The sequence below is a fragment of the Capricornis sumatraensis genome, chromosome 9, assembly GCF_032405125.1.
Source record: "Capricornis sumatraensis isolate serow.1 chromosome 9, serow.2, whole genome shotgun sequence".
Lineage (NCBI taxonomy): Eukaryota > Metazoa > Chordata > Mammalia > Artiodactyla > Bovidae > Capricornis > Capricornis sumatraensis.
The window spans coordinates 18,803,269-18,826,908 of record NC_091077.1 but is presented as its reverse complement, the minus strand read 5'-3'; positions in this window follow the sequence as shown (position 1 = coordinate 18,826,908).

Sequence of the window (23,640 nt, the reverse complement as noted above, 5' to 3'; positions counted from 1 at the left end):
AAGAAGAAGGAAGAATCTCTGTTGGATGAGGGTGGCAGAATTGGCTTTGGGACCTCAGACCTCAGCACCAGTAGTTAAAGAGAAACACACACCGTGTTCCAAACTTGGCCTTGACCTTGAGCTTGTCATTGCCCAGCAACACTCAGTAAATTGATAATGTCTCCTGCCCACTCCCCTGACCCGTCCCTAAGTCCCCTGGACCTCCTCCAAGATCTAGCCACTGACAGCTCTGCTAAGACGTGGCTCCAGCACATCCATTCTCGTTGGTCAGTGCTGCAGACATACCTCGAGCTAAAATAGGGTTGATATCACCCCAGAAAGCAAGGGTCCTCAGCTGAATATCTCAGTGACCAAGAGCAAAAACTCTAGAATTAGGATTTCGCTGGTGGCTCAGTGGATGAGAATCTGCCCGCCAATGCAGGGGATGTGGGTTCAATCCCAGTTCCAGGAAGATTCCACATGTCATAGAGCAACAAAGAGTGGCTCTCTGCAACTGGAGAAAGCCTGTGTGCAGCAACAAAGACACAGTGCAACCAAAAATAAATAGAAAAGTTTTTAATGAAAAAAAAAAATCCTTAAGAATTAGAGCCACGTAGGGAAAAAAAAAAAACCCTTATGGCAGAAAGTGAAGAGGAACTAAAAAGCTTCTTGATGAAAATGAAAGAGGAGAGTGAAAAAGTTGGCTTAAAGCTCAACATTCAGAAAACTAAGATTATGGCATCTGGTCCCATCACTTCATGGGAAATAGATGGGGAAACAGTGGAAACAGTGTCAGACTTTATTTTGGGGGGTTCCACAATTACTCCAGATGGTGACTAAAGCCATGAAATTAAAAGATGCTTACTCCTTGAAGGAAAGTTATGACCAACCTAGATAGCATATTCAAAAGCAGATATATTACTTTGCCAACAAATGTCCGTCTAGTCAAGGCTATGGTTTTTCCAGTGGTCATGTATGGATGTGAGAGTTGGATTGTGAAGAAAGCTGAGTGCCGAAGAATTGATGCTTTTGAACTGCAGTGTTGGAGAAGACTCTTGAGAGTCCCTTGGACTACAAGGAGATCCAATCAGTCCATTCTAAAGGAGATCAGTCCTGGATGTTCATTGGAAGGACTGATGCTGAGGCTGAAACTTTGGCCACCTCATGCAAAGAGTTGACTCACTGGAAAAGACTCTGATGCTGGGAGGGATTGGTGGCAGGAGGAGAAGGGGACGACAGAGGATGAGATGGCTGGATGGCATCACTGACTCGATGCACATGAGTTTGGGTGAACTCCGGGAGTTGGTGATGGACAGGGAGGCCTGGCGTGCTACGATTCATGGGGTTGCAAAGAGGTGACCCCCAGAAATTGTAATAAATGCTTGTTGGTTTAACTGAGCGACTGAACTGGGAAAGCTTAGAAAAAAGGATGGAGTGAGGAACATTCCACATGGGAGTCCTATGCAACTGTGTAAAAGACTAAGGTCTCCCATGACAGGATCACCAAGGTACTTTGTGATGATTAAAAAGCAAGAGTCATGGATACAGAGTTTGGGGTGATAAAAAAAGAAATTCTGTGGATGGATGGAAGGCGGTGTTGGCTGCCCAGCAATAGAGCCACTCAGTGGCACCCTTAACCATGATTCAGATGGTAAATTTTATGTCATGGATGTTTCACCACAATTGAAAAGCGGCTTAGAGGAAGGAAAGGTTTTGTCTCTCAAGGGGTGATCCCCACTCTGTGCTTTCCCACACTGCAGCCCTTCACAATCAGCTTAGAAGCAGTGGCAGGAACCAGTTTAGAGAAACAGAGACACAGAGAGGGTGGGGAATTGCCCTAAACCACACAGCAATGAGGATGCTCAGCCAGAACATAAGATACTCCAACAGAGCCTGAATGAATGAAACAGTCCCCCAAGATCCCTCTCTAGGGAACAGCTGATTTTGCTTAACCTTCTAGGGGTTGGCGGGGAAGCCAAATGAGAAGGAAGTTTTTTTTTTTTCCCCTGGCGAGAGCCATGGGAATCCCTCCCTGGAGAGAAGTGCCGGCTGGTAAGTCTCTGATCACAAGATTAGGTGATTTCATTATTGTCTGCAAAGCTCTCGGGAGGGTTGGCGCTTACAGATAATCGCCCGTGATACAGGGCCCTGGAGTCATCGAGGATCGCTGGCCAAGGTGTCAAGGCCAGGAGGGTGCTTGAAAATGGCTGCATCCATTACCTTCATACAGAGGAAGGGGCTCAGGAGCCAGAGGAGGGGGAACCTACCCTTCTTTCAGGAACTGAGCCCTGAAGGAGCTAGAGGTCTGCGTCCAGCCATATCCCCCTATCTGCCCCCCCGCCCCCGCCACAACAGAGTCTGCTAAATCCTCAGAGCCACTTGGCAGGGTTGGGATGGGGGGGTTTCACCAAGGTTCAGTGCCGGGGCAGCCCACACCATTACCGTGACACAGCCAGACAAGATACCCCCCGGTAGCCACCCATGGCAAAAGCTGAGTCAAGTCCTCTCTGCCCCCAGCCCTGCAGGGCTCCCAGGTCCCTGGGGTAAGAGCCCAAGTCCTCCCCACAACACATACATTCCTCCGCACCGACCCTCACCTCTTCCCTCTGCGCCCCTCGCTCCCTCTAGCCCAGCCCCCTAGCACTTGGCAAATGCTCAGAAAACACACACACACACACAAACACACACAAAACGAAAGCACCCAGTGCAGAATAGATGGGCACCTTGAATGCCTCTAGACTCTGAAAGGAACTTCTAGTCCAGAGCCTCTGTTTGCATTCCTCTCTGAATGGACAAGTTCACTGCCTCCCAAGGCTCCCTTTTCATTCCTGGTCATTAGCAAGGTCCTCTGCAAAATCCAGGCTGAGTTTTGTGCCCTGAAGTGTGTGTGTGTGTCTGTGTGTGCTGAGGGATGGAGGAGTGAAATGAGGTCATGAGTGGAAAACCCGGAATTTTTACAGGATGGTCACTGTTTTGAATACTTGGAAAGCCTCCCTGAGGCCTTGGGGGTGAGGTTGGTCCAGATCGTCTTTCTCTTTCTCGCTCTCTCTCACACACAGTTTGTCTGTTTCTCTCTATTTCTCTCTCTCTCTCTCTCTCCTTTTCTCTTTGTGTCTCTGTGTTTCTGTTTCTGGGTCCCCGTGCTGTTCAAAGTCACACAGATACCGATGCAGCTTCTCAGTCCCGAAAGAAAATTGCCGGCCACCCCAGCAGCAGAATAATTGAATCAGTGGGCGGCCAGGATTGAATCAAGTGTGAGGGGGTGAAACGGGGAGGCTGGGGAAGGGGGGTGCACTTAGCGTTGAGCAGCAGGAGCACAGCCCTGGAGGGGAGAGGGGCCATGAAATCTCAAGAGCAATTTCCCCCACAACCACCTCCACACCCACTCCATTCCACCCAAGACAATCTGAGCCCTGAAAGAGCTAGAGATCTGTGCCCAGCCACGTTCCGGCCCCCCAATACACAGAGTCTGCTGAATCCTCACAGCCACTTGGCAGGTTGGGATGGGGGTGGTTTCACCAAGATTCAGTGCCAGGGGCAGCCCACACCATCAACATGGGATTCAATACCATTCATTCATTCCTCCACATAATCCCTCATCCCCCACCCACCCACACATAGCCCCGCGCATCCTTCCATCCATCTCTTACCCCACCCACCCACCCAGCCACCCTCCATCCCCCACCCTGCATGCCCCACTTACTCACCCACCCATTCATCCAGCCATTCCCCCACCCACCCACTCACAGGCCAACCATTCAACCAACACTTATTAAGCTTCTGCAGAGCCCTGCCTTTCTGTTCTGGGTCCTTTCTGTGCTGGATAAAAATGACAGCTGAGGACTTCTCTGGCAGTCCAGGGGTTAAGAATCCACCTGCCAGTTCAGGGGACACAGGTTCGATCCCTGGCTCGGGAGGATTCAACATGCCTGGGGGCAACTAAGCCGCTGCGCCACGACTGCTGAGTCCGCAAGCTGCAACTACTGAAGCCCACATACTCTACTGCCGGCACACAGCAATGAAGACCCAGCGCAGCCAAAAATACAGAAATGTTTTTTAAAAATGACAGTTGAGGCCCCTGCTCAGTTGAGGAGCTTAGTGCCCAGCTGGGAAGATGGATGTTAAACAAGCAATTGAACCGCTCCATCACGGAAATTTTGACAGTTCCTGGAGACACCCTCAGGCTGGGATATAAGATCGAGGGGATGGGGCTACTTAGGTTGGGGCCGTGGAAGGGCTCCCAGGGGGAACAGTGTGACAGGCAGAGGGGACAGCATAAGCAAAGGAGAAGCCAGTGTCCAACGTCTGGTTCAAGGGTCGGGCACGTGAAGTCAGCCCAGGACAGAAAGTACGGGCCATGGATGAGATGCGGGTTGGAGGGGAAGTTACTGGCCCCAGATTGAGTGCTGCTGGGACATGTCCCGGGCAGATGGGCACGAATCAAAAGCAGGGGACAGGAAGGCAGAGGAGATGAGCAGGTTCAGCCAGAGAACTGAGAAAGAAACCAGGGGTGGTGAGTGTCAAAGCCGCTTTGCCCAGATGGAGAACTTAACGTCCAGGGATGGTGGGACCCCGCCCCCAGTCCAGTCTCCACCAACGACCACTATGTCCCTTCTTCATGTGGGACAGTTGCAGAGGCTCTGAGGACCACTGACAGAGAACTTCAATAGCTGGTTTCTTATTTACTTATTTATTTGGCTGTCCAAGGTCTTAGTTACAGCACTCAGGATCTTTGATCTTCATTGCAGCATGCAAACACTTAGTCGCAGCATGTGGGATCTGGTTCCCTGATCAGGGATCGAACCCAGGTCCTCTGCATTGGGAGCATGGAGTCTTAGCCACTAGGCCACCAGGGAATTCCTCAGTAGCTGGTTTCGGATCTCAGCCCTGCCAGCCCTCACTGGCCAAGCCACACATCTAATCTAGCAGCCTCCACATTCTCAGCTGTAAAATGAGAACCTTTCAACCATTCCATGAGGCCTTGGGAAAACACTGAGGCCAAGGTGACCACAGCAAGAAGCTACTGTGTCCTCTCCAGGGACCCCCAACCTCCAGGATCTAATACCTGATATCTGAGGCGGAGCTGCTGTAATAATAATAGAAATAAAGTGCACAATAAATGTAATACACCTGAAACATCCAGAAACCATCCCCCCACCCCATGCCCTGGTCCATGGAAAAATTGTCTTCCACGAAACCAGTCCCTGGTGCCAAAAATTTGGGGACCACTACTCTCCACCATAACTAGCGCAGCCCCTGCGTCATTCGTTCATTCATTCAACAAATGTTTATTGAGCACCCAGACACTGTTCTGGGTGCTGAGGATATAGCTGTGAGCATGACAGACTCAGTTCCTCTCTCCTCAAGGAGCTGACATCAAAGTAGAGCAAGACTTGGACTTCCCTGGTGGGTTAGTGGTTAGGACTCTGCACTTTCACTGCAGGGAGTGAGAATTCAATCCCTACTTAGGGAACTAAGATCCCACATGCCATGAAGCTTGGTTTTAAAAAAAAAGTCATGTAAGACAGAGAATGAGATATCAATGCCAAATTCCAGGAGGCAGTGAGAATTCTAAAGCAGAGAAAGAATGGGACAGAAACGGTCAAGGGAAATGCCTTATGTCTGGAGTAGTCAAGGAAGGCTTCCCAGAGGAGGTGACATGTTAGTTGAGACTGTGGGAGGAAATGTTGGTCTGGCCAAGAGTTATTTTTTTAATATGTATTTATTTATTTGGCTGTGCCGGGTCTTAGTTGCAGCATGCAGGATCTTCACTGTGGCAGTGGGGTCTAGTGTCTTGACCAGGAATCGAACCCCAGACCCCCTTGTATTGGAAGCTCAGAGTTTTAACCACTGGACCACCAGGGAAGTTCCTGGCCAAAGGTTTTTGGAAAAATGTTCCAGACAGCAGGAATAGCAAGTGCAAAGGCCCTGAGGCAGGACCAAGCATGGCATTTTAAGAATCAGTCCCATTTTGTGCCTTGAGTGGAGGGAGAGAGAGAGGAGTCATGACCCCTGACCATCCGTCCCTGGCATGGCTTCTTTCTCTCTGTTGCAATCCATACCGTGTGCCATGCTATACATTTTTAAAAAAAAATCTTGCTTATTTTGTTTGTCTCCAATTGTCAGCTTTGTAAGGATGGGGACTTCTTTCCTCTGGGCTTCCTGTTCCCTGCTCTGCTTCCAGAGGCTAAAACAGTGTCAGACAGTAGACAGTCAATGTGAGATGTTGAATGGATGAGTGAATGAATGAACAGGCATCATTCCCATTGGAAGGGCCAGATGGGAAGACAATCAGAGCCTCTGTCCACTTCAAGAGGCCCCTTTAGGAGGTCGGAGCTGAGAGATGTGGGGTCAGGGCCTCCCTTGATTACTGAGATTCTAATTAACTCCAGGGCTGAGAGGGCTGCCCTGCTCAGAGGAATTAGAGATAAGTTAGCATCCAAGTGTTTGAGCAGCAGCTCTAACGGGGGCGGACAGGCGGCTCTTCCTCTACCCCCACCAGCCAGCTGGCCGGGGAGGCGGGTGCTGAAAGAGGTCATTTGCATAGGCAGGTAATTGGTTTTGCAAATAAATCTGGTTCTTGAAATTTGTAGATTAGCAATAATACGTCTCCAGATGAGAGAGAAAGGTCACGGATGAATAAAACAACAATTAAACTTTCCGGAGATTATTAAACTAAACAGAAGCCTGGCACGGGGCGGCCGAGGGAATAGGGAGCGAGGCTGGGAAGGTGGAAAGGGTCTGGAGTTGTAGATCGGGGTGGGGTGGGGGCATCTGCAGCCCCCTGGCAGCTAATGGATGCTCTTGACTTCCTGCCTCCTGGGAGCACATTCTATATGTCCAGTTTTGGGCACAGTGGAATATACCCAGGACAGTTATTAGGATCCCATTTCTCAGTAGAGAAAACTGAGGTCTAGGGAGGGAAAGGAGATGCCAAGGCTGCACAAGGCAGAATTCAAACCCAAGACTAGCTTTGTAGTGTCGTGGGTGACAGTGAGCCTCATCTCACAGGGGACAGGAAGAGAGAGGGTGGACTGCCTCTCTCTGCTGCCTCTTGGCTGTGTAACAAGTATCATCCCTTCCCCCTACTGGGGCCTCAGTCTTTCCACTCCTCTAAAATCGGGACTGAGAGCATTTTACGTGATTTTAAATTTGCAAATGTTTTTGTACTTGCATGGCAATTAAATGTGGCACAGCAGCTAATGGACTGGGCCCTGGGCCCAGTGTGATGGGGGTGTCCCTCTGGTCATCCTGGGTTCCTGGCTGCAAGCAACAGAAATGTGTTCCAGGAAACAGAAGCAGAACCAAAATTTACAGATAACTCTCGGTGTGGAGGGGAAAGCTGGAGAAAGAAGCTCAGCCAGAGAGAGAGAAAATGGGAGCTCAGCAGGTAATGCTACCGTATTTGGCCACCCACTAGTTTGTGACCTTGGGTGAATCACCTTTCCTCCTTGAGACCTCAGTTTCCATAGCTTTAAAAGGGAATCACTGTACCTGCTTTATTCATGCAATGTAGTCATTCAAAATGTTTTCTGAGCCCTGACTGAGCACCAGGCTCTGTCATGGGCATCAGGAATGCAGCTGTGAGAACAGACAGAGATCTCTGCTCTTAGAGTTCAAAGCCTAATGAAGGAGACAGACAGTGAGCAAAGCAATGTGGAAAGTCTCTATTTGGCTTTACAGAGTGCTAAGTGTTAGAGAGGAAACTAGGACAGGAAAGGCATCCAGAAGGAACGAGAATTTGGGAGGGAGGGCAGGGTGCAATTTGGAACAGGATGTGCAAGGAAAGCCTCTGAGAAGGTGAGACTTGAGCAGAGAGCTGAATAGGGGAGAGGACAGGAGAAGTCTGAGGGAAGAGCCTTCCAAGAAGGGGGAACAGCACGTGCAAAGGCCCTGGGGCAGGACTGTGCGTGGTGTGTTGGAGGAACAGCGAGAGACCTGTGTGTCTGGAGCAGAATGAGCCAGGGGGACAGAGGGAGGAAGTGAGGCAGAGAAGGCATGGGGCAAGTCCAGACAGTCAAGGGCACCTCCCTGCTAGGGTTGCCGCAACAGTAACAGATGTTCACTCCTCCTTCTCAACCCATTTGGTTATGGGCTGGTCCCCACATTTCAGGCTCTACTTTCTCCTTTAGAAATAGAACCCACCCAGGTTAAAAACTACATTTCCCAGCTGCCCCTGAAGCTCAAAGGGACCATTTGACTATGTAGAGGACAATAGGGTGTGAGCACAAATGATGTGTGTAACTTCCAGACTGGAACTTCAAAAGACAAGGACAGCCCTTCCTCTAGCCCTAGCCTTCTTCCTTGTCTGCCCTCATCTGGAAGGGGGCTGTGATGGCAGGGGCTAGAGCAGCCACTGTGGTCCACAAGATGGAAGTTTGGCCGAGAAGGTAGAGCATCGGTAGAAGCCTAGATTCCTGGTGATAGTAGAGCCAGCACCACGACCTAGGCCGATGCGGACGAGGTGAGGTCAGGCTGTGAGGACAGGCTTCATTTAAACCATGGCTTCCTCTTTGAAGTCATGGTCATGGGTCCATAGATCCCAAATAATCAGGAGTTCTGAGCTCTGTCACTACCCACATTGCATTCCCCAGACTTCCTCTCTTCTTGCTGACACTTGATGCTGTGTTGCTGAGTCACGACCAAGTGTTTGCAACCCCATGGACTGTAGCCCTAGGCGCCTCTATCCATGGGATTTTGCAAACAAAAATACTGGAGTGGATTGCCATTTTCTTCTTCAGGGAATCTTCCTGACCCAGGGATCAAACCCACATCTTCTGTGTTGGCAGATTTTTTACTGCTGAGGCACCAGGGAACACTTAAATTATATATGCTGGGCATAGAGATTTATAGATATTATTTCCAAACTTAACATGTGTTCAGTCATGTCCAACTCTTTGTGGCTCCATGAACTGTAGCCCACCAGGCTCCTGTGTCCATGGGATTCTCCACAGCAAGAATAGTAAAGCCGGTAGCCATGCCCTCCTCCAGGGGAACTTCCAGACCCAGGGATCAAACCCACTTCTCTTATGTCTCCTGCATTGGCAGCTGGGTTCTTTACCACTAGCGCCACCTGGGAAGCCAGAAGCTGACACTGCTCTGCTGCAAATCACCCTTCACTCACCCTCCTCCTCCCAGCTTCCCTTTGACTCTGCTCTTCAGTTCAGTTCAGTTCAGTCACTCAGTTGTGTCCGACTCTTTGTGACCCCATGAATTGCAGCACACCAGGCCTCCTTGTCCATCACCAACTCCTGGAGTTCACTCAAACTCACGTGCATCGAGTCGGTGATGCCATCCAGCCATGTCATCCTCTGTCCCCTTCTCCTCCTGCCCCCAATCCCTCCCAACATCAGGGTCTTTTCCAATGAGTCAACTCTTTGCATGAGGTGGCCAAAGTACTGGAGTTTCAGTTTTAGCACCAGTTCTTCCAAAGAAATCCCAGGGTTGATCTCCTTCAGAATGAACTGGTTGGATCTCCGTGCAGTCCAAGGGACTCTCAAGAGTCTTCTCCAACACCACAGTTCAAAAGCATCAATTCTTCGGCGCTCAGCTTTCTGCACAATCCAACTCTCACATCCATACATGACCACTGGAAAAACCATAGCCTTGACTAGATGGATCTTTGTTGGCAAAGTAATGGATCTTTTTGGCAAAGTAATGTCTCTGCCTTTGAATATACTATCTAGGTTGGTCATAACTTTTCTTCCAAGGAGTAAGCATCTTTTAATTTCATGGCTGCAGTCACAATCTGCAGTCATTTTGGAGCCCAAAAAAATAAAGTCTGACACTGTTTTCACTGTTTCCCCATCTATTTCCCATGAAGTGATGGGACCAGATGCCATGATCTTAGTTTTCTGAATGTTGAGCTTTAAGCCAACTTTTTCACTCTCCTCTTTCACTTTCATCAAGAGGCTTTTTAGTTCCTCTTCACTTTCTGCCATAAGGGTGGTGTCATCTGCATATCTGAGGTTACTGGTATTTCTCCCAGCAATCTTGATTCCAGCTTGTGCTTCTTCCAGCCCAGCATTTCTCATGATGTACTCTGCATAGAAGTTAACTAAGCAGGGTGACAATATACAGCCTTGACGTACTCCTTTTCCTATTTGGAACCAGTCTGTTGTTCCATGTCCAGTTCTAACTGTTGCTTCCTGACCTGCATATAGGTTTCTCAAGAGGCAGGTCAGGTGGTCTGGTATTCCCATCTCTTTCAGAATTTTCCACAGTTTATTATGATCCACACAGTCAAAGGCTTTGGCATAGTCAATAAAGCAGAAATAGATGTTTTTTCTGGAACTCTCTTGCTTTTTCCATAACCCAGCAGATGTTGGCAATTTGATCTCTGGTTCCTCTGTCTTTTCTAAAACCAGGTTGAACATCTGGAAGTTCACGGTTCACCTATTGCTGAAGCCTGGCCTCCCACAACCAAGCTGTGCCATGACACATGCGTTACCTTGTGGCCAGCCTGAAAACTGCCCTTCTTGGCTTCTCTGGAAATCCTACGCATCTGAGGCTGCCCACTGGTTTTCCAAAAGAGTTAGTTTTATTCCAAGATATATTTGTGAATGTCCACCTTTCTCTACATCCTCTTCACCTTCATATCTCCCCCTCTCTTCCAAATTATCACAGCTCCACCAAAACTTTTGACATCTAAGTCCTATGTCTATGGCATTTCTGTCGGGCAAAAGGAGACCAGAGAGAGTGAGTAACATGGAGAGGTCACACAGCTCAGATATCCTGTCCAAAGGGAGTAGAAGAATAACCCTAGTTGAGAGAGGATGGACACTGACCTTTTGGCCTGGGAACAGAGGACAGTGGGAACCCACTGAGTGCCCACCTAGGAAAATCCTCTACCAGAGCTGGCTAATTTCATTCTTTCATTCATTCCACAAACATTTATCAGGCAACTGTTGTATACCAGGTTCTATTTCAGACATCGGGACCAAAACCCATTCATTCTCTCCCTCTCAGAGCTCACGGGTTAGTGTCCGAGCTGTCAGGAAAGAGCCCAGAAGAGGCTCCTGAGCTGGGCTGGAGCCTCAGGCTTCCTGGAGTAGGTGACGTGTAAGCTGAGATGCGAAAAATGAGGAGGGAAAGGCAGGGGGGTCCACATGAAGGGCACAGCAGGAGCAAAGGCTCAGAGCCCTGAGAGCATCCAGATCAGGGGCAGATGAAGCCAGAGAGGCAATGAGGGTGAAATACCTGGGACGGGGGACCAAGGGCAAGGCGGGGCCATGGAGGATTTAGAGCAGGGGAGGAGTGTGGCCAAATTTGCCTTTAATGAAGGTCCCGGAGAGGAGGGCCAGGAGGGGCCAAGCCTGGAGGCCAGTCCAGGCCCGAGGGGGTGCAGGACCGGGCTGCGCCTCCCGCCTCCCGTGTCACATCCCCCTGCAGCCTCGCGCTGCGAGCCCGGACGCGAGCAGGAAGGAGAGCCGGGAGGGGGTACCTGGCAGTCAAAAGCCCAGCGGCTAATGAGCCCGGTGCGGTGCGGGCTATTTTTAGCAGCCGCTCCTCAGGACGCCTAATCGCTCCGGCCTGCTCCCGCCAGGCTGCCATGGAAACGCTCAGCGCCGCCGCCGGGAGCTGGGTCCCCGGTCCCGGCCTGCGCTGCCCGCCCCCCAGCCCCGGGCCAGGACGCGGGCGCTGCCGCGGCTGCCGCCGCCGCCGCCGCCAAGAGGGACCCGCCCTGCCCTCTCGCACCGCCGCTGTGTGTCTCAGGCACACTCGGTGCCATCTCTGGGCCTTAGAGGGTGATGGGGGGGGTCAGCGTTGGAGCTGAAGGCTGAGCCCCAGGTTCGAATCCCTGCTGAGCTCGCAGCTTGGTGGTTAGGGCATGACCTCAGGCTTGTATTGGAGCCTCAACTTTAAAACGTGACTCACATGAACTGCAAGTCAGCCCTCACATGACTGCAAGACCTGGAGGTCTGGATCTTGAAGCTCAGTACCTGGCCCCAGGGCCTTCAGCAAGGCCTGAGCACCTAGTGTGTATGCCAAGCATTACCCTAAGCTTTCCAAGCATTCATTTTATTTCTTTAATCCAGAGGCATTTCCCCAGATTGTGATTCTTACTGATGGAGCTGTTGCTACAGAGAGGTTAAGTGGTCTGCCTAAGGTCACACACGTGGTGGAGGCATGTGGTGGAGTCAGGATTTGAACCTAGGCCAGCTGGCTCTGGAATTCCAGCACTAAAGCACTCATCAAACTACACATATATTCAAGCTGGAATGAGGTGGGGGGTGTGCTTATCCCTCAAGGAAGGCTGCATGTATGGTGGCCTCTCAAGCAGGGGAACCTGGCTTCCACCACCTACCTTGCCGGATGGGGAGCCAGACATGAGAGGCTTCACCCCCTCAGGGGACAAACGGAGACACTGAGGCATGGGCAGAGAGCATGGGTCTCTCCCACCCACTGCAAAGAGCTTTTATGGAGGACTGTGGGCATGTGGCCCAGGGCAGCCTGCCAGCGAATGACACCCAAAGCTATTTTGGGCCGCGTCACTCACTGAAGTTGATGGGGACAGGCTGGGTGTCAGGAAGGAGGGGACCAAGCTGGGGAAGGGAGAACAAAGCCCTGACTTGGGCCAGGACATGGAGGGGGGCCAGAGTGGGGGAGGAGGAGAGTAGAAAAGAGCATTCCTCCTGATCTTCCGTGTCTCAGTTTCCCCATCTGTAAAATGGGATGTTGACCATCACAGTCCCTACTTCCTAGGGGCTGTCAACAAGAAAAGAATATCCAGTGTAGGGTCCAATCCACCTATACTTACTACCTGGATGTCTTGTTCCATGTGAGTTTTTTTTTACACTGGTATGAATTCTTTAAAATATGTTTAAAATGGTATTTACTTTGCTGGCTGTGTCTGTGGGTGCCTCCTTCAGTTTTGCATTGGAGGTGAGCGAGACACTCATCTCTGCCTGGTGACAAATCGTGTAAGTTGCTCAGAACTGTTCTGGGTGCATTGTGAGCACCCAAGGACACCACCGAAGAGTGTGGCTAACATTCACGGAGGGCTGAACGCTACAGTGAGGAATGTCACGTGATCTCAGAGTCAGGTGCTGGCTGGCTCTGCCCTGGGACCTTAGGCTTTGATGCGCCCACCTGGAAGATGATGTAAGCGCCTGTATCAACCCCAATACTAATGTCAATTCTGATCCGAGGGACAGAGGGAAGAGGGAAGGAAAGAACCATCCTGAGACCCTGAGCTGGAATCCCCATGCCTCCTTACCCTCATCCTGCAGGGATCCGTGCCTGCCATGGGCTCTGCCTCCATCTTCCTAGAAGATGCTAGAAGGAGGCGCCAGAGGGCTGGCCCAACAGCCCAGAGCTGGGACCAGCAGGAGGTCACAAGCCCCCATCCCCTCATCCTTCCCCAGTCATTCTGGCTGGGTGGAAGGGCTGAAGAGGGGAGGCCAAGGTTACCACGCCCCTCCCCCAGCCTGGCTATAATTAGCCCCAAGATGAATTAAACATGAGGCCAGCCCATCTTGGGCGACATGATTGCTCTGACACTATAATGTTTCCTGGGCAAGAGGCAGAGGAAAAGGCTGCTGTGTGAAGCGAGGGGAGGCGGGGAGGTACATACCACCCACAGGCACCGGCATGGTCCACAGGGCGTGCCGTGTGCCCACACGTCCTGCACTCAACAGTCAGAGGGCAGCAGTGGCCCTTGGGCCTTGAGAAGGCTGGGCACTCAGGGGACCCAGCTGAAGGGGTGAGGCTGTCAGGTCTGACCTGCCACCTGGCATCGCATCTTCCTGGGGACCCATTACTCCAGCTTCCTGTTAACATGCCTGAGTTTCCACCATCAAAATTTCTATCAGTCGCTCACACCAGTGTGAGCATGAACACCTCCCCAGGGCAGAGCCCTGGAAGGGGGCAAGGAGAGGCACCCAGATGCAGGGGCTTGTGAGGTCAAGAGTCCTCACGCCTGCTCCTTCCGCTCTGGACCTCAGTCTTCTCATCTGTTGTAATGGACCTCTTGTGGCCAGAGGAGGCCTTGGGGTAGGGGGACAGGTGGCAGGCTCTCGCTCTGGGGGTCACCTCTCCTGGTCCCAGCCCTGTACCTGCTAAATTAATTCTCTAGATCCTAGACCCCAGGAAATGATGAAATGTCCACCAAATGAAGCCAGCCAGAAAGTGATGGGCTCCTTTAAATATTTCTGCAGCAGGAGAGGGAGGTGGGAGATGGGGATGAGACAGAGGAGGGGTTGGGAGCTTCAGTGTCCCCAGTCCGAGGGCACACCCTCCCGGTACCCTACCGGGCCCCCTCTCTCTGGCCCCCGACCCTCAATCACTCATTCTGATGTCCCCACCTTTGCCCAGGCCAGTTCCCCACACCAACCCTGCCGTGACCTTGCCTTTCTCACCTTCCATCCAGACTCATTTCCCTTAATATGTATATAATGTTATCTATTTATTTATGGCTGTGCTGGGTTTTCATGGCTATGCGGGCTTTTCTCTAGTTGCAGCAAGCGGGGGCTACTCTCCAACTGTGGTGTGAGAGCTTTTCATTGTGATGGCTTCTCTTGCTGCAGGACACCAGCTCTAGGGCTAATGGTAGTTGCAGCTCCTGAGTTCCAGAGCGCAGGCTCAATAGTTGTGGCCCCCCAGGCTCAGTTGCTCCACAGCCTGTGGGATCTTTCCATATCAGGGATGGAACCCATGTCTCCTCCACTGGCAGATGGATTCTTTACCACTGAGCCACCAGGGACGCCCTCATCTTCCATTCTGAGGAGGAACCCATCGCTGACTCCATTGCCAGGACCAGCCATGTGACCTGGGGAAGGCCAGTTTGCCTGTTGGGGATGGTTTCCCTTCTGGCCAGTTCGGGACAGTGGACATAGGAGGCAGTTCATGACACAGTGTCAGAGTTTGTCCCCTCCCTGGTGTGAGAGTCAGGCCACTGGCTCTCTCTCTCAGCCTCAGTTTCCTTCTCTCTAAAACAGGAGGATGATGCTAGAGCTTAGGGGTGAGAGGAGGAACCAAAGAGCCCAATGTCCCCCATGACTGAGATCTGACCTGAGCTCAGCTATGCAGGGTTCAAAGGAGGACACAGCAAATTCCCAGATGGGCAGGGGATTGTGGAGGGCCATGGTAGAGTGGGTGAAGTCTCAATTTGGGGGTTCACAAAGAAAGCTTCCTGCAGACAAGTGCCCTGTGGTTTTGTGGGTGGGGGTTGTTTGGTTTGGTTGGCTTTTGTTCTTTTCATCTTTTGACTGCACAGGGTCTTTGTTGTGGGCATGTCCAGCCTTCACTAGTTGTGGCATGAGGGCTCTAGAGCTCACAGGCTCAGCAGTTGCTGCATAAAGGCTTAGTTGGGGTATATGGGATCTAGTTCCCTGGCCAGGGATCAAACCCGGGCCCCCTGTATTGGGAGCTCAGAGTTTTAGCCACTGGACCCTCGGGGAAGTCCCCTGTCCTGAGTTTTGAAGATAAGGCAGATTCACACAAAGGAAGGAGGGGGCATTCCTGGTGTGGGGAGCAACTGAGGTGAATGCTTGGAGGCAGAAAGCAAAAAGTAGCAAGAAGTGGGCTCAAGTGGAACCTGAAGTGGCTCACAGAACAGCCCGTCAGGGCTTTGCAGGACAAGATCTCAAGTCCCACTCCAGGGTATTCCATGGAGCCCAGAGCACAGATCATAGAGTTAGAAAGCTCAGCAAAATGAACTTCCGAGATGGCTCAACGGTAAAAAAATCTACCTACAATGCAGGTAGATGCAGGTTCAATTCCTGGGTTGGGAAGAACCTCTGGAGAAGGAAATAGCAAGTCCTGCACCATCTTCTCTCTGCCCGCCCCCCTCCTTCTAGCAACCCACCTACCAGAGCTGTTGTGAGGAGAAGGTGAGCTAAGAAGGGTGTATAAGCTCTCAGCACAGGCTCAGTAAGCTCTCAGCACAGGCTCAGTGCTCACAGTGGTTGCCATGGTTCCAAACAGAACCACGTAGATCACTTTTTAACAGTTATATATTTACTTCAATGTATATCCCCCCAAATTTATATACTATCTACTCTGCTGAAAAAATATATTATCTGTGTTTTCACGATAGGATATAAAGGTGCATTTTTTAAACAAATATATTTTGTTGGAAAAGAATGAGAAGGAGGTGTAGAGAAAAAATGATGGAGCGAATGAGGGAAGCCTGGAGCCGGGAGCCACTCGAGTAATAGATTTCTCAGCCTGTTCCTGGGCCTAGTAATTAATCCTGAGGGGCTAATTAAGTTCCAGCTTCCACTCCAGCCACTCAGCAACCTCCTTCCTGGCCTTCCCTCTCCCCTGGGGAGGCCCAGCCTGGCCCACCCCTGTCAGGGCCTCCCTCCTGCAGAACTGCCAGGCCCCCAGATCCCTGGGCTTAATCATCTGGAATTAAGGTTTAATCAGAGGCCTTTACTGCAGGGAGGGGAGGCTGGGTGGGAGGGAGGCCTCCCAGGTGCAGCAGCGCCTGGAATAGGGTGAGGTGAGTGTGAAGGCTGGAGCCATTGGGCCTGTCAGAGCCTGTCAATATTTAACACTTAGATACTTTGTTCATTATAGGTGTTTTTGTATTCATTTTGAGTTTTCTTCCCAATGTTACATTAAAATCGTATTTATCCGGATGACTGAGTTTGACAGTGCCTCTAAAGTTTTTTTCCCCACGTTCATTGAGAAATAATTGACATACATCAATGCATAAGTTTCAGGCCATGATGGTTCGATTTACACATATTGCAAAATGATCATCACAATAGGTTCAACTCACATCCATCTTCTTAAACAGATACAATAGAAAGAAAAGAAGAAAAGGATAAAGGAACGCATTTTTTTCTCCTTTTGATGAGAACTCTTAGGATTTATTCTCTCTCTCTTTTTCTATTTTCATGGCTTGTGGGATCTTAGTGTCCAGACCAGGGATCAAACGTGAACCCCCTGCAGTGGAAACGTGGAGTCCCATTCACCAGACATCCAGGGAAGACCCTGGATTCACTTGCTCTCTTAACAAGTTTCTTATATATCATACAGAAGTGTTAGCTACAGTCATCAAGTACATTACATCATTGGTACTTGTTTCTCTTATAACCGGAAGTTCGTACCTTTTGTCTACCTTCCTCCAAGCCTCCTAAGTTCTGTGTGAAGGCCAGTGGCCTGCTGTCTTAACCCTAATCCCTGTCACGGCCGCTTCAAGGCACTAGTAAAGTAAAGTAAACTGAAGTCACTCAGTCGTGTCCGACTCTTTGGGACCCCATGGACTGTAGCCTACCAGGCTCCTCAGTCCATGGAATTTTCTAGGCAAGAGTACTGGAGTGGGTTGCCAGTAGCTCCTCCCTATCCCGAGCTCCTTTGAGCCTCACCACTATAATGAAAAGACACTTACTCCTTGGAAGGAAAGTTATGACCAACCTGGTGCTGCTGCTGCTAAGTCACTTCAGTTGTGTCCAACTCTGTGCGACCCCATAGACGGCAGCCCACCAGGGTCCCCCGTCCCTGGGATTCTCCAGGCAAGAATACTGGAGTGGGTTGCCATTTCCTTCTCCAATGCATGAAAGTGAAAATTGAAAGTGAAGTCGCTCAGTCATGTCCGACTCTTAGCAACTCCATGGACTGCAGCCTACCAGGCTCCTCCATCCATGGGATTTTCCAGGCAAGGGTACTGGAGTGGGCTGCCATTGCCTTCTCCTAGACAGCATATTAAAAAGCAGAGACATTACTTTGCCAACAAAGATCCATCTAGTCAAGGCTATGGTTTTACCAGTGATCATGTATGGATGTGAGAGTTGGACTATAAAGAAAGCTGAGTGCCAAAGAATTGATGCTTTGGACCTGTGGTGCTGGAGAAGATTCTTGAGAGTCCCTTGGACTGGATCTCCAAGGAGATCCAACCAGTCCATCCTAAAGGAGATCAGTCCTGAATGTTCATTGGAAGGACTGATGTTGGAGCTGAAACTCCAATACTTTGGCCACCTCATGCGAAGAGCTGACTCAATGGAAAATACCCTGATGCTGGGAAAGATTGAGGGCAGGAGGAAAAGGGGACGACAGAGGATGAGATGGTTGGATGGCATCACCAACTCAATGGACATGGGTTTGGGTGGACTCCAGGAGTTGGTGATGGACAGGGAGGCCTAGCGTGCTGCAGTTCATGGGGTCGCAAAGAGTCGGACACAACTGAGCGACTGAACTGAACTATGAGAGGTGTCCTACTATTGGACTGATTTTACGGATGAGAAACTGAGGCCCAGAAGGGCAAGTCATTAGGTTCATTGTTGTTGCTGTTTAGTCACTAAGTTGTGTCTGACTCTTTTGTGACCCCAAGGACTGTAGCCCCCCCAAGCTCCTCTGTCCATGGGATTCTCCAGGCAAGAATACTGGAATGGGTTACCATTTCCTTCTGCAGGGGATCTTTCCCACCCAGGGATCGAACCTGCATCTCCTCCATTGGCAAGCGGATTCTTTACCTCTGAGCCACCTGGGAAGTCCATTAGGCACTCAGCTAAGGGGAGGCAGAGGAGGGATTCAGACCCTTGACTCCTGGATCCAGAGACAGTACAACCAGTCTTCGCCAGCCCCTCAGAGCTTTTGCTCTTGCGAAACCCACCACATCCCATCCATCTAGGAGGAAAAGTCCACACCCTCCCCACCAGGCCCGGCCCTGTCTCCTCCCAGCCGCCCCTCCTCCCGCTCCCCTCCCCCTCACTCTGCTCCCGCCACATGGGCCTCATTACTGTTCCTCCAACACACTAGGCATGGCCCTGCCTCAGGGCATGGGAACTGCATGTTCCCTCTGCCTGGAACGCTCTTCCCCCTATCATCACTCATCTGGACCGCGCAGTTGCCTACCCTCTGGTGTCCTGGCTCCCAAACTCAGCCCCCACAGTCGGCCCTCCCAGAAGCAGCCACTGAAGGGCGCCTGTGAGCACCTGAGTCAGGCCCCGCCCCTCCTCCGCGCACAGCCCTCCAGGGTCCCGCCTCCCTCAGTGTAAAAGCCCAAGTTCTCCCCTCTGCCCCGCAAGGTTCTATACGACCTCCCCCAAGGGCAATGAGATCCGTGGATCGCTGTGGCCTTTCGAAGTGGCCTGGCAGAGCCAGGCTTTGCAAACCAGCTCCATTTGGCTCCAGTGCCTTCTGGGCTTCTCCCTCTCGGCCAGCCGCCTCCCAACCTCTAATAAACTCCCGAGAAGTGCTGGGCAGCCGCGACAGTGAGGACACTCTTTATCTGTCCAGATCAGGCCAGCTCGGTGCAGCAGTCAATAATTAATTCTGAATTTCCCCCATTTATCAAAGTGGCAGGAGCCAGAGTGCCTGGAATCCCAATCCCCAGGCTCTGTGCCCTGCAGCCACCTGGAGCTAGACCCAGTGGGGGCAGAAACCAGGGCGGGGGACCCTTACGGAGCCTGAGAAGGGAGGGTGTCCTTGGCTCCCACTCCCTTACTCTGGGTTATTAAATGCTGCACAGTCCAGCAGTGACCAGACCAGACCTCATCCCAGCCTTCTTGGTGCCCAGAGGCTACTGGGAAAAATAACACACTGAATGAATAATAATATAAATAATTAATGCTACAAAGGAAGAGAACAGGATACTTTGTGAATGCAAAACCAAGGGGACGCGGTTGTTCAGAGCCTCCCCAAGGAAGCGACATTGAACCTGCAAAGCGGAGAGTGAAAGGTGAGAGGTGGGGAGAGGGTCTTCCAAATGCAGAAACAGCACATGCAAAGGTCCCGTGGCCAGAAAGAGTTTCTCCCACTCAGAGGTCAGCAAGGTGGTTAAGTGGGACTGGAGCTCACAGCACAAGAGTGAGGTCAGTGCCAGGTCTGGAGCCGTCACGGTGAGGCCAACAGCAGCCAGGGGCCATCAGGGGAAGAGGGGGGAAGTTTCTCTGATGTTCCAGGGGATGGCAGTGAGGCTGCTTCCACCCCAGGTGAGTCAGAGAGCAGCCTGGGCAGCTGACTGTGACTTTTTGTTTTCTTTTTTCTAAGACCTGTTTTTCCGTTAGAGGATTCTTTCAAACCCATTTTGGCTTGGGGATGAGTCAGGATCTCTCTGCCTACAGACAGCCCAGACTGTGCAAGCAGCTTCTGGCCCAGCCACCTTAAACACCTCCCTCCCTCCTTGGGCAGGTTGGGAGACTGAGGCCCACAGAGGAACAAGGACCACCCGAGGTCATTCAGAAGAAGGCGTGGGGGAAGCTCAGAGGAGGGGTTTGCAGGGTCCCAGGAGCACCGCCCTGTGGCTTCTGCCTCCTGTGCTGGATCTGGGTGTCCTGGTCACCATGCTGTCCTCAGTGCCTGCAAACTGGAGGTGCTTCGTCCACAATTACAGAACGGGCAGTCCCAGCAGCTTTGGGAAACAACCCCGAGGTTGCGCTCAGAGGATCGGCAGGAAAGGATATCCTTTCTGAGAGTGGAAACGAGAGACAAATACAGGAATATGGGGAGAGAAAGAGACAGAGAAACTGCCAGGGACACGGAGAGAGACAGAGACAGCAATGGAGACGGACAGACTCAGAATGAGATAGTGGAGAGGCAGAGACCAAGAGGCACCCGGAGAAAGAAGCGATGAATGGGAGGCAGATACGTGCAGAAGACACTGAGTGGATGAAGACGCAGGTGGGGGCAGGCAGGGAGGCAGCAGGGTCAGGACCACCACTCAGTGGTGTAGGGCACTTTGCGTGAGTTTCAAAAAGATTCCCCTTCCTGAGGCCCTCTCACCCCAGCTGGATGTTTTTGTGCAGTGAACAGCCTGGCCCGCCATCTAAGGCAGCCACAGCAAGCTCTGTGTTGGTATCTCCAGCAGCCAGCACAAGACCAGGCACATACAGCATGCTCAACATATGCCCGGTGAAGTAATGGACAAAGTTAGGTAATGCCAGAATCCATTTGGGAGCCCCAGAGAGAGAGAGAGGAAGGAGGAGGGGAGGAAGGCAGAGCAGAACTGAAGGGGGAAGTCCGGGCACCTGCAGTTTCTGGCTGAGCCACAGATGCCTCCTCTGGGAACCACCTGGGTTTACCTGCCACCCAGGAAAATTCCCCTCCAACTTCTGGGAGCACAAAGCAAGTGGGCAGCCAAGGCGGGAGGTGGCCCCTCCCCCGGACGCCGCAGGCCCCAGCGAGAGATGGTGACTGCCAAGTCTCACCTGAAACTCCTCACAGCCCAGACTTGCTCCTGGGGTGGAGCCAGGAACCTGAGAGGCCCTGAGGGGGGACCAGGCTTCCCCTATTTTCACAGCCCAGAGATGGGAGGGGGCTGGCTTGGGGTCACCCAGAATAGGAGTCAAGGGAAAAGCATTCCTGGAGATGAATGAAGAGGGAAGAGAAAAGGACGTGCTTAGGGCTGAACTGTCGATGGAGGGTGAAGCTCAAGGCCAAGTTAGGGAGATTGAACTTGGCTGTGTGTCCAAACACTTAATCTTTTATTCTATATACACTCAATTTAGTCCCTCTGTACCTAGTCCCAACCTGAGTGATCCTGGGGCCCCAGAGGTGACTCCTAAGACTGGGAGGACACACAGACCTCCCCGTTCTGTGGGTCAGGAGCGAGCCAGGCAGGCTGGAGGCTACAGGACCCAGAGACCAACTGGGAGAGGGCTGTTGGACCCAATGGAGGGTGGGCGTTAGTGCCAGGACCTTGAAAATGTAGGAATACGTCAGGTGAAAAAGACCCGAAAGCACATCCTGGGCAGAAAATACAAGTCTGGAGGTGCGTATAAATCAGGTAAGTGTTCGACTTCCCTGGTGGTACAGTGGGTAAGAATCCACCGGCCAATGCAGGGGATATGGGTTCGATCCCGGGGCCAGAGAGATTCCACATGCTGCAGAGCAACTAAGCTAATGTGCCACAGCCACTGACACCTGTGTGCCTAGAGCCTGTGCTCCACAACAAGAGAAGCCACCACAGTAAGAAGCCTGTGAACCACAACAGAGGGGTGTCCATTCACCACAACCAGAGACAGCCTGAGCACAGCCATTAGGACCCAGTGCAACCAAAAACAAAAAATAATAATCAGAAAAGTGCTGGGAACGATCCAGAGTGTACACAAAAGGGTCACAGTTGGACCAGGGAGAAAGATCAGACCTCAGACGGATCAGAAATGGCTGCATGACAAAGGGGGCATGGGAGCTGGGACTTTGAAGGATGAAGAGGAGTTTGCAAATAGAAACAGTAAGGCATGCAAACTGAGCAGAGAGGCTGTGGCCCAAATTCAAAGAACATGATGATGGCATAGCAGGAGGAATGACTTGAGGAGTAAAATCAGATGTCAGATTTCTCCAGATCCAAGCAGACTGCCATTCAAGGCCAAGAAACCCAAAGAGAAATCCCCCTGGCTCCTCCCAGCTGTATTAGGCCTGCTCCAACCACTGTTATCGCTCCTCCGTGGGTCACAGATACTGTCCACTTTGGTCTATGGCAGCACTTGGTGGGGATGCTTTCCACAAGTGGTGCTGGGATCTCAGGCCAGGCTTTGGCTCAGTTTTCCCATCTGGAAAGTGGGAATGTCAGAAGCCACTTTTGCTGTTTGTGTTCATCTCAGGACTGGGAGGACTCCAACAAACACTGTGAACGCAGTAAAGCAATAACAGGAAGAAAGGAAGAGAGAGCAATGGAAGGGAAAAAACTTGCACTCCTCCTCCAGGCCAATACCGAGAGACAGGTCCAAGATTATTATTTTAGAACACAGTGGAGCTGTCGAGGATTAAGAAATGAGTGGTGATTTGCATGTGATTTGCATGCGATTTGCATACTGTTTGTTAAATGTCAAAAAAGGCCTGAAAATGCTTTCTCCCACTCCCACCTCAGCCAAGAAGCAGGAAACTCTCCCCCTTCTTCTATCAGGGACCTGTCCATGGGCTGGGGACCCTTTAGTTCAAGGATGGCCAGGACAGCAGACCCGAGGGGAATGGGGTGACCTTGGATGCTCCATCTGTAAAATGGGTCATAATCCTCACCACCACTGACTATCCTTTCAGTTGGCAGACTAGAGTAAGTGGAGGCCAAGCACAGACCTTGGGACATAGTGAGAACCAAAGAATGGAGCTGGGATGACTATTAAAAGCCCCACTTTCCCGCTGGGTCCTGGGGGTGGGGGTGAGGGATGGGGAGTGGGCAGGTCCCTCAGCATTTGAGTGACCCACTGAGGCTGAAAGCAGGCAGGAGCAGGGCCCTGAGCTGCCTGGCCTCAGCAGGAGGAACGCCAGCCCCGGAGAGGCGTCTGAGGGGAGGCTAGCGGAGCCCTGCAGGCCTGGTGCTGTCCCCACACAGTGGAAGACAAAGTCCGATCTGAGCGCTACTCTCCCCATGGCCACGATTTATTACCCATCTGTCCCTACTCTGGGCCCTGCAGCCAACAAAACTCTTAATTAAAACATTATTTCTTCCCAGACTCCTGAGCCTCTGCCGTGTGACACCAGCACCCAGGGCTTGAATGCAGCCTTCTAGGGTGCATGTGAATGGGCTACCCTGGGTGGTGGGTGGACTGCCCAGAGGACCCGATGCCCTGAGGCCAAAGATCAGAAATACAACTGAGTTCCCGTGTTCTGCTTGGAGGGCCTTTTATCTTTTTTTCTGTCCCCACACCGCAGCTTGTGGGATCTTAATTCCTCAGCCAGGGATTGAACCCTAGCCAGAAGCACAGCAGAAGCAGAGTCCTAACCACTGGACCACAGGGAATTCCCCACCCAGAGGGTCTTGTACCCAGAATC